Raw genomic sequence first — 18,434 nt, 5'->3', positions numbered from 1 at the left:
TACAGGGCCATCAGTGTGTCAAACGACAAGTCAGTAGTATCCTGGTTAGATATAGAAGACTTATGGATATGAATGATAACAGTGCTTCTGTGCATCAGGACCACACAGCAAACATAAACTCACCTCGTTAAAAAACAACATTTTTGCCTCTTGAAGCAAAGTCACTGCCAACAAATCATGTACTTTCACTTATCCAAGCCTTGACAACACAGCCAGCCACAGGTATTTATGGTACATGTGCACTTCAAAACCTCCATTACAGAGTGCTAGCACCTGTTGAAAATACACTGCTCAAAAAAATAAAGGGAACACTAAAATAACACATCCTAGATCTGAATGAATGAAATAATCTTATTAAATACTTTTTTCTTTACATAGTTGAATGTGCTGACAACAAAATCACACAAAAATTATCAATGGAAATCAAATTTATCAACCCATGGAGGTCTGGATTTGGAGTCACCCTCGAAATTAAAGTGGAAAACCACACTACAGGCTGATCCAACTTTTATGTAATGTCCTTAAAACAAGTCAAAATGAGGCTCAGTAGTGTGTGTGGCCTCCACGTGCCTGTATGACCTCCCTACAACGCCTGGGCATGCTCCTGATGAGGTGGCGGATGGTCTCCTGAGGGATCTCCTCCCAGACCTGGACTAAAGCATCCGCCAACTCCTGGACAGTCTGTGGTGCAACGTGGCGTTGGTGGATGGAGCGAGACATGATGTCCCAGATCTGCTCAATTGGATTCAGGTCTGGGGAACGGGCGGGCCAGTCCATAGCATCAATGCCTTCCTCTTGCAGGAACTGCTGACACACTCCAGCCACATGAGGTCTAGCATGGTCTTGCATTAGGAGGAACCCAGGGCCAACCGCACCAGCATATGGTCTCACAAGGGGTCTGAGGATCTCATCTCGGTACCTAATGGCAGTAAGGCTACCTCTGGCGAGCACATGGAGGGCTGTGCGGCCCCCCAAAGAAATGCCACCCCACACCATGACTGACCCACCGCCAAACCGGTCATGCTGGAGGATGTTGCAGGCAGCAGAACGTTCTCCATGGCGTCTCCAGACTCTGTCACGTCTGTCACATGCTCAGTGTGAACCTGCTTTCATCTGTGAAGAGCACAGGGCGCCAGTGGCGAATTTGCCAATCTTGGTGTTCTCTGGCAAATGCCAAACGTCCTGCACGGTGTTGGGCTGTAAGCACAACCCCCACATGTGGACGTCGTCCCTCATACCACCCTCATGGAGTCTGTTTCTGACCGCTTGAGCAGACACATGCACATTTGTGGCCTGCTGGAGGTCATTTTGCAGGGCTCTGGCAGTGCTCCTCCTGCTCCTCCTTGCACAAAGGTGGAGGTAGCAGTCCTGCTGCTGGGTTGTTGCCCTTCTACGGCCTCCTCCACGTCTCCTGATGTACTGGCCTGTCTGCTGGTAGCGCCTCCATGCTCTGGACACTACGCTGACAGACACAGCAAACCTTCTTGCCACAGCTCGCATTGATGTGCCATCCTGGATGAGCTGCACTACTTGAGCCACTTGTGTGGGTTGTAGACTCCGTCTCATGCTACCACTAGAGTGAAAGCACCGCCAGCATTCAAAAGTGACCAAAACATCAGCCAGGAAGCATAGGAACTGAGAAGTGGTCTGTGGTCACCACCTGCAAAACCAGTCCTTTATTGGGGGTGTCTTGCTAATTGCCTATAATTTCCACCTGTTGTCTATTCCATTTGCACAACAGCATGTGACATTTATTGTCAATCAGTGTTGCTTCCTAAGTGGACAGTTTGATTTCACAGAAGTGTGATTGACTTGGAGTTACATTGTGTTGTTTAAGTGTTCCCTTTATTTTTTTGAGCAGTGTAGGTCAACTCACGGGGCTAGGGTGGTTGAGAAGTCTGCGCATTGTCCCAGAGAATCTTTACCTTGATCTGACATTCTTCTGAGAGAGCCGAAGCTGGAACGTCTCTGTGGAGTCAATTGATGAGGTGCTGAATGTCTTTCCAGCCAGAGACCTTCAGAGTCCAGCAGCTCTGCTAGCTCCACTGAGAGGCCTGGCCCTGCCAGCATACTGCAGTCTGCAGGCACAGGGAATGGACACCTCCACCTCCCCGTCTCAAGGTTCTCATGACCTCCTCAGCTTTTCATCTTTCTGTTTTTTGATGGCTCTGGTCAAATCATAGATAATTGTTGCAGCTGCTCTGGCACTTTAAGATTACCTCTTACTTTCCCTCTCATTCTTCTTTCTGCTGGATGATTGGAAATTGACAGAAATCTATTTTTCTGTTTTATTTTACCCTCTCCAATTATAACCATATTTGTCTTGAGAGATTCTGCACCTGGAGATGAAGTTAAGGGACTTTGATTTGTGTTTGGTGAGTACTTTAACAGTAATTGTTTTAAAGATATATAAGGCCTTCTATATCCATTACACAAAAAAATCCCTATAAAATCAAAAGCAAATATATCAAAAGGACCTCCTTCCATCCCCCTTCAGATGAAGCCAGTATAAATCTAATATGGTTGCATCACTAGTAGCATGTACTCAGAAGACAGCAGGGAGTTTAGAAAAACATCTTTATAGTCAGTAGCACAGCAGTTGTATGTATTTAGTGGGCTGTTTTTCCATTAGTTGATAAATCACTTGACTGCTGAGGGGCTTGATTATTACTGTGATTAATTAGTTAATCATAATCTCACTCACTAGGCAGGAAATTAGCAAAGAGGCACCCATAGACCGCTATGGTGCTTCCCCTAATCCTCTCACTAAATATTACATTCTTATTATTGTCATAGAGACAGCTGTTGATTTCTATGCCTTTCCTCCCAGAGATATATCACAGGCCTGCCTCGCCGCCCTCCTGTTACTCACAAAAAACATTCCATAATTCTGTCTGGGAGCTGTGGTCGTCAGCATCAGCAGTGTGACATTACGGAGCAGAAGCCTGCCATATCCCTAGCCGAGCACACTCTCGCCGGATCCCATTCCTCAACTCCTGACAGCTTTGCCGTTAGAGAGTGCTTTTCCACGTACAGGTCACATGTTCATGCAGTTACACCACCGGCACTCACTCTCTCTCGTCCATCCCTCCATCTGTCCATCCAATCAAAGTCTCAGCCCCAGGTATTTCGCGAATGTTTCCCACATTACCAGCGACCTGTAATATCAAAAACTCCTTGTCCATCCTCCATAGGAATATCATATTTGTGTTGTTGCTAAACGCCAGCAGTCAGAAGCATGAATCATTCAGGCACAGCAGAGTATTGTTCCCAAAAAAGTCCATGAAAATAAAACAATAACGCCAATAGGAATTATACATTTCCTCTCCAGAGCTCACAGTCCTCTCTTCCTGGGCTCATGTGAAGACTTTTACTGTCCTGAGGATCAGGCTGTATTTCTCTCATGGCCCATATAACTTAATGGTTTCTACACTGTCCTGCCATGTCAACAGCAGTTATTATTTTGGTCATGGGTTTGGGGTTCACTGGAAGCAACAAAGTCTTCAATAAGAATATCATTGAAATTGAATCCGAGGGCACTTATACACAGTGACAGACTGGTGACAGACACCAGAAGCTAGCCACAACATTACCTCATCTGATCTCACCACTTCCACAAACAGCACCTGACCTCAGTCCCATTTCCTCACTTCAAAACACTACCCTCGCTTCAAAGATTGCTGAGTCGAATTTGGAGTATATACTATTAGTAACACTCAGCCTGTACGGAGTAACAGTTTATGTGAGGAAATGACTTCAACAATGTGGCATTTATGTTGGAATGGAACAAGCGCTGCACACCTTTGTAGTTATAAAAAATATATATACATCCACCAGTACCAAGAAAGGAACTGCTACCATAAGACTGTCTGTCTGGCCTTCCACAGCTAGTTTACTCTGAGCTCCGTGGCCCCTAAACCATCCAGTCTATGCACCTTTCACTGAGACCCTTCTTAAATCACTGTCCTCAGTGTGAAGGAATAGACGCCATTTTCTTGCTGAAATATGGAGTACAGGGGACCAGGGTGCTTACGTTAAGACCAGCGTGTCCCTGCGATGGGGATGGACCGACGGCCAATTAGCAGGAGAACTCTGGACCAGACAGCCGCCAAGGCCCTGATCAACAGGATTTACAGCGGGTACAGAAAACACTGCTGAGAACACCAAGGCCCCGCCTCGACATCCGCTCTCGCTGATGGATTCGCCATCTTCTCAGGTTGGAGGGCCTTCTGTAACAACGAGAAGATTTAGACAGTATTCTGTGTCGTCTTAAGCCAGAACAGAGCTCGAGCACATTGGCCTGTCTGTTTGTCATGGCGTCCAAAAGAGAAACCAAACATAAACCATCTCAGAGAACGGGATAAACACTGTCAATGTAAAACTAAAAACCTTACATGCTCTTTAGCACTTCCCTCTCTATTTGATTCCAAATGGTCCCAAGTTACCAAGTTACCTGCTCGCTGCAGTCAGAGGCAGGTCAGCAAACAGCAGGTGTGATAGTGAAATATAGAGGTCATTACACAGAGTATGGGGAAGCTGTTTATATAATTCAATTCACTTCCAAAATATGGCAAGAAGATGAAAACTAGAACAATGGTAATCAAGGAGAACCCCTCAGTGAGTAAGCATTAGAAAACAAATTTTGACTGATGAGAGTGGTTAACTCCGGAGAGCAGACACACTAGTACTACACACAGTAAGCAATGTATTGTATATTACAGTGTTATTATTGATGATAACATCCTTAATCAAATAGTGGAGCCCATATGTGGGATGAGAGATTGTTTGGGCATGGGGAGGGGGTGAGACACACAGTGTTCTCCCTAGCCCCGTATTGTAGCCCCCCCTCCCATAGCTCTGGGAATCTTCAGCTGAAATCCGCAGTCTGTTTTCTCCATCCTCTAAAGTAGGGTTTTCCAAACTCGGTCCTGGGCCCCAGGGTACACATTTTGGTTTTTGCCCTAGCACTACAACGCTGCTTCAAATAACCTGGACTCAGTCCTGGGTTCAGGCGTCCCAAGTTCAGGCCTCCCAAGGTGTCCACACCCTATACAACAGAGGTTGGCATCCATTGCTTCTGCTGGAAGTACGTGAGAGAAGGTAGGGAGGTGGCCCGGTGCAGGAGATGCGGCAAGCATTTTCACGTGTTTTGTTTGTCTCATGTCATCAATATGCGTGAATTTGTCTGTCCATCGTGTCCATCGTCCGTCATCTGTTGTGTCTGATGTTGTTTTCTCCACCCTTGTTGTCACTGCTTGGCCGGCTCCCCATCTCAAGACGGTAGGTATCTTATTACATTGCATCTTGTTGTAAATTGTATGTTATTGTAAATAACCTTAATCATGTTGTAATAATAATGATTTTAATTTGTATAAAGATGTGTTTTCTTGCAGACATTGGCCGTGAAGTTGGTAAGTTGGTTGGTAAGTATATAGCACATGTAATTGTCTTGTATTGCAAATAACGTCTACAAGCATGTAAATATTTCTATATTTTTCCATTTGTATATTTTGTCTGTGAGTTGAACGAGTCTGCTTGCTGGTAAATATTTGAAACTTGCTCGAATTGGCTGTACATTTGTAAATTTGCATACTAAACGTATTCATTGCAAGTTACATTTTCAATTGACTGAATTTGACTGTTCAGTTGCCCAGTTCCTTACTGGTCCCTAACCTCCTTAGCCATTAAAAATGAAGTAACCTTTGTGTTTCAGCTTGCGCTAAATTTAAGCCCCCCTTCCGTGACTGGCTGCCTGTCGAGGACAAGTGACAGGAAGAACTAGCAGCAGCACCGCCTGTCTCTTGCTTCTGCTTCTTCTCTCTCTCTTCATCCTTTAACTCTTTCTCTCCTCTCCCTCCAGACGAAATTCTGCATCTGGTGACGTCTGATTGCCCAACAATCTGCCCACTCATCTCATCTCCATCTCTGGAGACCACCTCCCATTCCTTACCGCCCTCATCAACCCCTCTGATGTAAAACATTACAGACAGTTATCCTTTCTTTTCTTTTCTATGTCTTCCATTAACATTATTGCATGTCTAATCAAACAATTAATTTAAATTAAATCAATAAATAACTGTATTTCTACATACCTGATCTACCTGTAACCTGTGTGTGTCACACCCTGACTCAGGGGACGCTTATATGTTGAGTCAGGGTGTGTATATTCCTTGTTGTGTTTGGTCATTGTTTGTCGATCTAGTATGTATGGTTCTATGTTGGCCGGTGTGGTTCCCAATCAGAGGCAGCTGTCGTTCATTGTCTCTGATTGGGGACCATACTTAGGCAGCCTATTGGCACTAGTGGGTTGTGGGATCTTGTTCCTGGTAAGGTTAGTTGTGTATTCTACCTTAGGACTTCATGTTTCGTTTCCTTTGTTGTTTTGTCGTGTGTTTGTTAAATTCAATAAACATGTACGCATATCACGCTGCGCCTTGGTCTGACCCGTCATTCAACGAACGTGACAGAAGATCCCACCAAACGAGGACCAAGCAGCGTGTTCAGGAGCAGACAGCCTGGACCTGGGAGGAGATCCTGGACGGTAAGGGATCCTGGACTTGGGAGGAGATTCAGGCTGGGATGGATCGCCGTCCTTGGGAGGAGACAGTGGAGGCCCGGTATAGAGAGGAGAAACGGCGCCAACAGTGCCGACGACGGAGACCCGAGAGGCAACCCCAAGATACATTTTTGGGGGGCACACAGTGTGGACGACGAGGCAGCAGGAGGCCGTTAAAGGGCGGGTCTGCAGGTTAGGAGAGGAGGCCACCATGTTACGGGGGCTATTGGTTCAGAGGGAGCAGGAGTTATTCGGTCAGAGGGAGGCGCTACAGGAGGCTAAAAGGGAGAAGGAAAGTGTAGAGGCACGGCGAGAGGAGCTGGTTAGGCAGCAGAAAGAGCGGGGGTTAATAAAGGAACCCAGTCCTGCTCCTCGCACCAAGCAAGTGGTGCGTGTCGCCAGTCCGGTCCGGCCCGTTCCTGCTCCCCGCACTAAGCCAGTGGTGCGTGTTCCCAGTACGGCCCGACCCGTTCCTGCTCCTCGCACCAAGCCAGTGGTGCGCGTCGCCAGCCCGGCCCGGCCTGTTCCTGCTCCTCGCACCAAGCCAGTGGTGCGCGTCGCCAGCCCGGCCTGTTCCTGCTCCTGCTCCTCGCACCAAGCCAGTGGTGCGCGTCGCCAGTCCGGCCCGGCCTGTTCCTGCTCCTCGCACCAAGACAGTGGTGCGCGTCGCCAGCCCGGCCCGGCCTGTTCCTGCTCCTCGCACCAAGCCAGTGGTGCACGTCGCCAGCACGGCCCGGCCTGTTCCTGCTCCTCGCACCAAGCCAGTGGTGTGCGTCGCCAGCCCGGCCTGTCCCTGCTCCTCGCACCAAGCCAGTGGTGCGCGTCGCCAGTCCGGTCCGGCCCGTGCCTGCTCCTCGCACCAGACCAGTGGTGCGTTTGTCCAGTCCGGCACGGCCCGTGCCCGTTCCACCGGTGCCTGGTCCGGCACCGGTCAGCTGCTCCACTCCGGAGCCAGAGCAGTCCGCTCCACCGGTGCCTGATCCAGTTCCGTTCAGCCGTTCCACTCCGGAGCCAGAGCAGTCCGCTCCACCGGTGCCTGATCCAGCTCCGGTCAGCTGCTCCACTCCGGAGCCAGAACAGTCCGCTCCACCGGTGCCTGATCCAGTTCCGGTCAGCCATTCCACTCCGGAGCCAGAGCAGTCCGCTCCACCGGTGCCTGATCCAGCTCCGGTCAGCGGCTCCACTCCGGAGCCAGAGCAGTCCGCTCCACCGGTGCCTGATCCAGCTCCGGTCAGCGGCTCCAGTCCAGACCATGACGTCAGCCCCTCTCCAGGTTCGGGGGCTCCCACACCAGGGTCCAGACAGGGCCTGGCGTATGGTGGGAGGAAGGAGAGGGGAAGCAGTGGCTCCAGACCAGACCAGGGGCGCAACAGGGAGGCGGAGAGTGAGAGGTCGTCATGCCCCGAGCCGGATCCGCCTCCGAGGCGGATTGCCCACCCGGCCACTACCCTGTTATGTTTATGTTGTGCGGTCGGAGTCCGCACCTTTCGGGGGAGGTACTGTCACGCCCTGACTCAGGGGACGCTTATATGTTGAGTCAGGGTGTGTATATTCCTTGTTGTGTTTGGTCATTGTTTGTCGATCTAGTATGTATGGTTCTATGTTGGCCGGTGTGGTTCCCAATCAGAGGCAGCTGTCGGGACCATACTTAGGCATCCTATTGGCACTAGTGGGTTGTGGGATCTTGTTCCTGGTAAGGTTAGTTGTGTATTCTACCTTAGGACTTCACGTTTCGTTTCCTTTGTTGTTTTGTCGTTTGTTTGTTAAGTTCAATAAACATGTACGCATATCACGCTGCGCCTTGGTCTGACCCGTCATTCAACGAACGTGACAGTGTGTTTGCTTGTTTACGTCTATGTCTCCTCCCCTGTTCCCTTTAACTCTTCTCCTGTTCTCCAGGATATGTGAGATACATAGATTAACTAAAAACACTAGCACTGCAAACACTCAGAACAAAGAGAGCTGCAGTACCTGGATATCGCAGTCTCCCTCTTCAAGTCCCCGTTCCGAGACTGGCTGCCTGTTGAGAACAAGTGACAGGCAGAACCTCCGACCTACACAGTAACCACCTCCTCTATTCCACACACCAGAATTCAGTATTTCAGTCTATAATTGCCATGTGAGTGTATAAAAAAATGAGTGAAAATAAATGAATGACACACCTGTACCACAAAAATATCAAAGTTTATATATTTAAATCTTAAATATTGGCAGGTTGGTTTTCACAGCTGTTTCACAAGGAGTTAATTGCTTTAAACTGTAACTGTATCCCTTGATGTTATTTGTTAGTTCAACATTATTAATTGTTGGAGCCTAGGACCTACAACAGGTACAAATATATGTAAGTGATAATGCCCGATAAGCCGGCGTTTGGAGGATATTTTGGCACGGTTTGCCCGTGTGTTGTCAGAGGAGCTAGCCAACAACACAGCTAACACAATCACTTCAAACTGAAGCTGGAAAGACTACAAAGTAGCTGCACTTCGTTTCGCTGCCTGTCTGTCCGTCTCATCCTGACACGTTCGTTACTATTGGACAGCTGGAGATCGAATTTGAATAATGAAACAATGTTGCAAATGTCGGAGAGACAGACAGCAAGGTTTATACAAATCTCTGCGATTGAAAACTAAATGTTCGTCTTAAAGAAATGTGAGATAATATCTAGATGCTTTTTATAGTGGAGATTAGGTTTATAAATTGCTTGGCTGGGCTGATGAGGCAGTGGATTGCCAGACAAGCCAGTGTATGAATCAAATGGATTTGCATATGAATGGAGTGGAAATTAGCTGACTTTGTGATCTGTAAGGTAAGTAACATTAATGTGTCAAGCAGATTACACACGTTCTTTGCTATTTCCGAAACGTAGCAACGTTTAAGACATGGATTTCATGTTGTTAAAATATTAACAAGGTACCCAAAAGTAGTTCGAAATAATGTTTTCATCTTATTAGCCAAAAAAAAAAACTTGTTTAAACAGCGAAATTGTTTGATATTAAGGTCATTTTTGCTGTAATGATCTCCAAAATTTGACGCATTAGGTCATCACGCCATTGATATACCAACGGAATAGAATCCCATTGGGAGGGCAATTTTTGCAGGGGAACACTATTTGGCATGACAGGCCCCAGGATAGAGTTAGGGAAACCCTGCTCTAAAGCCCTATAATGACCAACGCAGACTGTCTACTCTGCTGTTTCCACCCCCTAACAAGACCTAAAGATACCCCTCATTCCTTCCCTCTTCCATTCTCTCTGTCTATCCGCACTACTCCTATATATCTGCCTCTCCTCTCAGTCGCAGCCAAATACCCAGAATACCAGTGTGTGCTGCCTGTGTTGAGAGACGGCCCCCCTCAGGCAGTACCACTCAATTCGAGGTTCTAACTGCTCCTAAGGTGAACCCAGGGGATTCCGCTACTCAGAAACCCAATCCCAGTCAAAATATCTACATTTCATGGGCTGCAGTTTTCTTCTCACATTTCAAATGCAGATGTGATATCTCCACTTCATTTTAAATCTAGAGATAGACATTGAAGTGGAAAAAAACCATATTGCACAATCTTGTCATGAACCCTTGAGGGAGTGTGGAGAGGAAATATAGTACATCTCTAGCTGTGCCTACAGAAAAATAATGATATCGCTCTAGAAAATGAAAATATAAGCACTCAACATAGATCAAGTGGGCCTGTCAAATGAGGACATGTAGTTAAAGTAGGGTCTTTCTGATTGGCTATATTGCTAGGAAGTGGCAACCAATCAACCCATTTAGAACCGTGGAAAATGTGACTGTCATTCTCTCATGTAATTCAATTTGGGTTCTTTAGAGAAACACCGGCAGAGAAAATCGAACATGTTCCGGCAGTTAAGCCAGCAACACATCAGCGTGAGAGGCTGCCTGGTTGTCTGTCACTCCACGTGGCAGTGGGAATGGGAACGGTCGGTCAACTGTCTCCATGATGCCTCCCTCATTTCCTCCTCCGACTGCCCAGCAGCCAGAATAAACAGGAGTTACATTTCTATTTGCTCAACCACAGAAATGAATCCTCCACTGAACAAGTTTCATGAAGAAAACCCTTCAGCCAATACGACATTTGTCAAAAACTGGACTAGCTAGGTCTACATCTGGATGTTCGTTTATCCCCCTAATCTCAACTGAGGATCAAGGAAATGACTAAATATAGGTATCACCTTTCGGTGCCTATTAATTACAAACGACCCCTACTAAATTACTAATACGTTTGGAGTCTTGGGTCCCCACTTACAAACCTCATTGTCGTTCAGTGAAAATCTATAAAATAGGTCTGTTTTCCTTTTCACACCATTTGGTCACCACATTAGCATTTCAGGGCCCTTGTCTGTAGTCAGAAACACTCTATATATCTACAGACAAACAGGGAGACACTGGGCTCTTTAGAGTATCCACCGTGGGTCTATATCCCATGGTAGTTTCCCTGGGGCTCTGTATTACTCAGACAGAGCTGACTTTAAAGAGGATTCTATTTCATGCTGCGTATGTACAATACCATTCAAAAGTTTGGGGTCACTTAGATTTTTCTTAGAGATGTCCTTGTTTTCAAAAGAAAAGCAATTTTTTTGTCCATTAAAATAACATCAAATTGATCAGAAATACAGTGTAGACATTGTTAATGTTGTAAATGGCTATTGTAGCTGGAAACGGCTGAATTATTATGGAATATCTACATAGGCGTACAGAGGCCCATTATCAGCAACCATCAGTCCTGTGTTCCAATGGCACGTTGTGTTTGCTAATCCAAGTTTATCATTTTAAAAGGCTAATTGATCATTAGAAAACCCTTTTGCAATTATGTTAGCACAGCTGAAAACTGTTGTGATGATTAAAGAAGCAATACAACTGGCCTTCTTGAGACTAGTTGAGTATCTGGAACATCAGCAATTGTGGGTTTGATTACAGGCTCAAAATGGCAAGAAACAAATAACTTTCTTCTGAAACTCATCAGTCTATTCTTGTTCTGAGAAATGAAGGCTATTACATGCGAGAAATTGCCAAGAAACTGAAGATCTCGTACAACACTGAGTACTACTCCCTTCACAGAACAGCGCAAACTGTCTCTAACCAGAATAGAAAGAGGAGTGGGAGGCTCTGGTGCACAACTGAGCAAGAGGACAAATACATTAGAGTGTCTAGTTTGAGAAACAGGCGCCTCACAGGTCCTCAACTGGCAGCTTCATTAAATAGTACCCACAAAACACCAGTCTCAACGTCAACAGTGAAGAGGCGACTGCGGGATGCTGACCTTCTAGGCAGAGTTGCAAAGAAAAAGCCATATCTCAGACTGCCCATTTAAATATTTTGTTTTTATTGGCCAGTCTGAGATATGGCTTTTTCTTTGCAACTCTGCCTAGAAGGTGAGCATCCCGGAGTCGCCTCTTCACTGTTACATATATATATATATATATATATTTGCAAGAAAGAAAAAACATATGGGGGATTGGAAGTGATGCAGACAATTACATTGATGGAAGTTACAATCTATCTGCAATTTTAAAGCTGATAAAACAATTGCTTTTCTTTAGAAAACAAGGACATTTCTAAGTGACCCCAAACTGTTGAATGTAGTCTATTTCTGTCTATAGAACAAGTGGAGGAGTGAGTAGGGGGCCCTAGCTCCTCCAACACATTTTACATTTTAGTCATTTAGCAGACACTCTTATCCAGAGCGACTTACAGTTAGTGAGTGCATAAATTTTTCATACTGGCCCCCCGTGGGAATCGAACCCACAACCCTGGTGTTGCAAGCACCATGCTCTATCAACTGAGCTACAGGAGGCTACAACACAACCATTATCTCGTGGTTGCATGATGAATCTGTTATATTTTCGCTCCGATTGCTTTAAAACAGACACAGAAGTGCAAAGCTGCAAGGTTTGTATCTCTGACTTCTCACAGGGCTTCACCACTGTTATTTTCGCTAGAACACACTATCTAAGATAGAAAGAGATTAAATCTTGTTTAGACTTGTTTAATCAGTGGCAAGTTTATATTTTCTTCCATTTCCTCTTTTCTGTGTAGCCACACAGGAGATAAAGTCTCAAGTGTACGATGCTTTCAGTTTGACATCCTGCCGCTAATCTCTGCATGGTCTCACTGACTGATACCTTGGAAGATGTACACCATGTGTTTTGCGGATCACAATGATTGAAGTAGAACACCAAAACATCCACACGGGCTGACATAATTGATGTCCTTCAGGCCCCAGACAGGCTATGATCCCTCTATTATTTATCTTCTAAGCATGACATGACACTTCAGACTGTGTCAGTTCTGTCTGTCTGTCATACACAGACTGTGGACATTCTTCAGACTGTGGTTGGGTTTTTTGGTCACACTTAATTTGGATAGTCCAGATTTTCATACTATCAACAAACTATTTGTTGATAAGCAACTGCTTGATAAGGTTACGTTAGGGTTAGGTTTAGAATAAGGGTTAGGGTAAGGGTTAAGGTTAGGGCTAGGGTTAGTAGTTAGTTGAAATGTTACTGATAGTCTGTAGATAGTCTATAAAGCATCTACCGATGGACTATCCAAATAAAGTGTTCGTTTTTTTCAAATGATCATTCTTCGTCTGACTCCTATAACCCTTTAATAACATTTAGCCATTTTGTTAGGGTTCCCTGATACATGTGGAATAGGGTAGGTGATGCTGATCGTTCAGATGTGTGCAGTCAGAATAGTCTGGCACAGTGGACGCGTCATAATACCCATAAAACCTAGCGGTCAAACACGGAAATGGTTCCTATTGTTTTTTCATCATTCATTTTTCACATTGTGAATTTTACAAACACTTCAAGCTACTATAAGTATGCGTTTGGTGTAGGCTTACCTTGGCGTGACGTTTTGATAACCATGTAATTCTCTCTCGGACAAGGTGGTTTTTATCAATATATTCGCCTCAATTTACTTTAAAAAATTCGAAATGCTAATTAGCAACAGAGAAGACCTCAGGAAGACTACAAATTCCTGCAGGAAGCTCCTGCACTGTCAGCTACCATTCACCAGCGTGATCAGAGACCAGTGTCCAATCCATGATGAATCCATGTGCTGTATTGAAATTAATTGAATAAAGTGTTAACTTCTTCCGTCCCCTTTCTCTGTTTTAGCTAGCCACTGACTACACTTTAGCTAGCTAGTTAGCAGAGCAGTAGATCAAAAAAATATTTTGTATTGCTTAGCCTAGATAATTGTTTGTACAGTATGTCGACTTTGGTGTCTATTTCAGGCCTTATGACATTTTTCAAGGAGGAGCATAAGAGCAATAAACGGGGAGAAAACCACTATAAGTCTGGCCATGTGGAGAAGTGCAGCTATAGTGAGGGGCAACTTAATGGTTTGGTCAGGGCCAGAATGAGGGATAAAGTTTATCCTACGTCGGTGAGTGTAGCTATTAAGTTAATTTTGAGCATCTTAGCAATACAATGTGTTCCATACTGCTGTCAACATTCTACAAGGAAATAGTCACCTAATCAATTATATAATCATTAACTAGATTACCCAGGATACCAGATTTAGATTAGTGATACATTGTTCTAGAATGTTGTCATTGATGAGAATGAATCTAGAAATCTATTGACATACAGAATTGACTTTGTTTAGACATCCAGCCTGTATTGTTGTTTCATGTATTCAGGCACAGTATTTATTTATTCGGAGTGGTACATGCATTCACACAGTCTTGATTCATAGGATCCTTCCCACTATATGATGTTGATATGTCAAGTGATAAAATCCCAAGTTATCAATTAAAGGTTTTTGGAAAAACTGCACTTGTCCTCGTGAAAATTACAGTTTATGAAATATTCTACAGCTGTAATGTCATCAATCAAATCCAACTTTATTTATATAGCACATTTCTTACAACAAATGCATTTCAAAGTGTTCAAGGTCATGCTTTGAAAGGCATGTGGCACTTAACATCCTTCCTCTTGGCAGGTCTCTATAGGTGACCAGGGGATTCTCTCTACCACATGCGAATGCCTCCGTGGAGCTCATAAGTGTAGCCATGCAGCCTATTTTGGTGGTTCACAATATAAGCTGTACGGATGTGGAATGCGAGTGGAGGAAGCCAGCCGTGCCCAACCAGGTGCCTCGAAAGCCCACAGAGTAGGATCTTCAGTGGCTAAGGAACCGTCTCCGGGGCAGGTTCAGTGGAATGACTCCTTGAACCCGAGCCAGAACAACCGCTACCCTCCGATCCCTGTCTGTACTGGACATTGTTAAAAAACAAGGGCACCTGGGGCATGCAGGTATCCTGGATGGCATGGCGCTCTCGGAGGAGCAGCAGAAGGCTATATGGCAGGCAACAGTTGGACAGCGCACCAACCCCAACTGGCACACCATGAGGAGAGGGAAGTTGACGGCCAGCAATTATTATATATATATATATTTTAGTCATTTTAGCAGACGCTCTTATCCAGAGCGACTTACAGTTAGTGCATACATTCTTTTATATTTTTCATACTGGCCCCCCGTGGGAATCGAACCCACAACCCTGGCGTTGCAAATGCCATGCTCTACCAACTGAGCTACATTACTCTGTCACTGCTAAAAAGGGTCCTCAGATCACAGTTGTTGAATGGGGTGTTGTCTGTAAAGTGGGGTACAGATAACGAAGAGGAGGGCATCAAGGCCTTTAAATGGTTACAGGGATGGATGTGCAGGAGTCAGGGCTTTGGGTCACAGGGCCTGGGATCCTGGGTGCCTCACCAGATGGTCTGGTGGGCACCACAGCAGTGGTGGAGGTCAAGTGTCCCCATGGTGCAAGGGACATTACCATTGAAGAGGCAGTGACGTCGAAGGATTTCTATAACAAGGAGGGAGGGTCGTACCGAAGACCATCCTTACTGGCACCAGGTCCAAGGTCAGCTCCACATCACTGGGACACCTGCTTCTTCGTTGTGTGGACCACAAAAGCCTCCATCACCATCCCCATTCAGTGTGACGACCTCTGACAAACTCATATTGCGCCTCCTGTCAGTACCTGTTTTCAGGGAAGCCAATGGACCAAAAATATTCCACATAGTTCATACACACACACTAGGCTCCCAGAATAGGTTATATTACGTACAAGTTTTGTTCAAAGCAGCCAACTAAAGTAATTTAGTTAACATGATCATGGGTTCAGTGGGAATTTATATCTGTGATGTTCAAATTATTTCTTAACCCCTGTGTCTTACTTGCTGAAGGCCCCAGTCATCCCTGCCTGTACCTGAGATTGTTGAAAAACAAGTGAACAATGAATAAAGATCACACACAAACAATAGGCTCCTAGAATAGGTTATAATACATTCAAGTGTTGCTCAAAGCAGCCAACTAAAGTAATGTAGTTAACGTAAGTTCCATCACAAAGGCTGGTCTGAGTGCATCTCCTCACAGTTTCATTCAGTAGTACAACACAATTCACATTGCATTTTATCATGGGCACAGTGGGAATTTATATATGTGATGTTTAAATTATGTCTTACCCCCAGAGTGAGAGAGAGTGAGTGAGTGAGTGAGTGAGTACATCACTTCCAGCAGATCTCCTTGTTGAAGGTAGCGTTGATCATGCACTGCTTCTCGTGGGTTGAGCCTGATGTTCTGCATGTCACGCCTCATGTCTAAAACATGGGGAAAAGGGGACATGAAGTCAACATTTCAATGCATCTACAAATTCCATGTTTTACACAATATTGTATCATATTTTATGATTTGCTGACCTGTCCGTCCACAGGCTCGATGTGCTTTAGTTTCCACAACTGGACGCTCGTGCTCGGATCACACTGGCACAGGATGTCCATGCACCGGATGTCCTGAGGGATGCACTCCTGTTGGACTGGAAACAAAGAGACATTTGGTCAGTGGTGGGCTAACATTAGTTAGCATATCACCACGTGAAAAAGTATGACTACACAAACCGTGAGCTAACGTTAACTAGCTGGCTAGCTCACAAAGGACTTGTCAAAATTAAAAGGTCACAACCGTAATTATGCTAGCCTATGCTGGTTTTGTTTTTACTTGTAAGGAAGGTAACGTGCGTTGTACACGTAACTACAGTCGGTGGTTATTTAGCTAATTTAAAAAAGCATCTAGCTAACCACAGCTCTTTCGCCTAACCAAAATAGCTTCTTAGAAGCTAGCAAACCGGGCTTACCTTATCACACAGCTCCAGCGACGCTTCTCGCTTACGATAAAATGCACGTGTGCTTATCGGAATGGTGGTTACAATCCGGTACATAGCACAAAACCATCTTTGCTTCTGATCGATGGAGAGACCTAAGATTAGCTAGTTAGTTACAAAGGCCAGGGTAATTAAAAAAAATTATAGTAATTAAAAAATGATACAGTAGCTAGCTAGGTAATATGAAAAAAGCTAAACAAGAATACACACAAGAACTACACCACATTATTTACACGAGAAACTAAAAAGGCTATAATATCTACTCGCTAGGTTACTTGCTACTTGTCGATGAGAGTTTGCATTGAGAAATTGAGGTTTTTCCCACCCTGGGCCTTGAGTGATTACGTCAAAGCTTGTGACAGGATGTGTAGTTCTGTATGATAGCCACATTAGTGGCTAATTAGCATTTCATTTTTGGAGGGTAATTACAGGCTAATGTATTGATAAAAGTGACCTTGTCTGAGAGATTTGCACGTTATCAAAACGTCACACCAGGGTAAACACGAAACACAGACCTTAAATGAAGTACTTCCTAGCGGTAAGTTTTATGGGTATTATGACTCATACTGTGGTACTCAATTGACTGTTGAAATTGAAGGGGTGCCACTGATGTATGAAAATGTATGCACTCACTACTGTAAGTCGCTCTGGAGTTTCCTTGTGGTTGCTCTGCAGAAAGCCTATCCGATTAGACTTCATGAAGCATTTTATTAAATGGAAATAAACAGAGCATACAACATACAGACCATAGCTTCATGGTCAGAGTGCGTGTCTGTGTCTCTGCAAACGGGGGAGAACCAGCTGCAGCAGGTTTCTATTCTTAGCCACATTAATAACAACATTAGCTCATCATGTTAATTCTCTCCCCCCCGTTTCATGCCAATTGTGTGCTGCGATTATGTACTGCTTTTAGTCTCAATCATTCTACAAATTACCTTGTGGTGCTGGAGAGCTTCAGAACAGATCCTTCACCGGATAGGAATGAGTACACTTCATAGAGGAAAATAGACTGAGGTTCCCACATTTTTCCATCAGTCTCTCCTCAACAAACCACCATTTCTCAATCTTCTGCTGCCAATTGTTTTTAATTATATGGTGAAAAGAATTGATTTGGATCTAGTTAAGAGTTTTCTCTTTAAAGTTGGGTTAGCATTGCAGGCAGGGCTGTAAGGGTTGGGGTGAGGTGTGACCCAGGTGTGGTGCAGGATAGACAGTAGGCAGTAGGCAAGGATGGTGAAACAAGGATCTTTACTGGTGGTCCAAAAGCCAGGATACAAAACAACGGACTGTACACGAAAACAAATGAGGAGCACATAGGTCTCCAAAAAACAGGCTGACAGCAAACAATACGAAACACTAACTCTGACTGGAAAACACAATGACACAGGGAGAACACTTTGAGTACCTGTAACTCCGTCACGTAATCAGACACAGCTATGTACTGCTTGACATAAAAGAACTAGCAGATAAAACTGAGCAAGGGAACACAGGGAAGTGAGGGTATAAATACACAGGTGAATCAGATAGCCACAGGTGACACCAATAGGTAGATAATTAGTCCCGACTGTGAGTGAGGAGGTGCCTATGGTTGTCGGAGGATGACAGAACGCTCTGGAACTGCGACCCACTCCTGTAACACAGGGCTATCAGAAGAGGTGCCAGGATCTAGATCAAAAGTCCACC

General features: G+C 45.0%; 1 long non-coding RNA gene across 1 annotated transcript; it reads right to left on the bottom strand.

Annotated features, from left to right (window-relative positions):
- Nucleotides 1–15,069: 15,069 nt before the first annotated feature.
- Nucleotides 15,070–17,605, bottom strand: LOC123481491. Its single transcript, XR_006657164.1, has 5 exons — nucleotides 16,725–17,605; nucleotides 16,291–16,406; nucleotides 16,057–16,191; nucleotides 15,769–15,800; nucleotides 15,070–15,572 (listed from the first exon to the last, which is right to left on the bottom strand). It is a non-coding gene; the product is annotated as an uncharacterized LOC123481491 (long non-coding RNA).
- Between the last annotated feature and the right edge of the window lie 829 nt (nucleotides 17,606–18,434).

This window comes from Coregonus clupeaformis, chromosome 20, assembly GCF_020615455.1.
Source record: "Coregonus clupeaformis isolate EN_2021a chromosome 20, ASM2061545v1, whole genome shotgun sequence".
NCBI classification, from domain to species: domain Eukaryota; kingdom Metazoa; phylum Chordata; class Actinopteri; order Salmoniformes; family Salmonidae; genus Coregonus; species Coregonus clupeaformis.
This window is presented reverse-complemented; position numbering and strand designations above follow the sequence as displayed.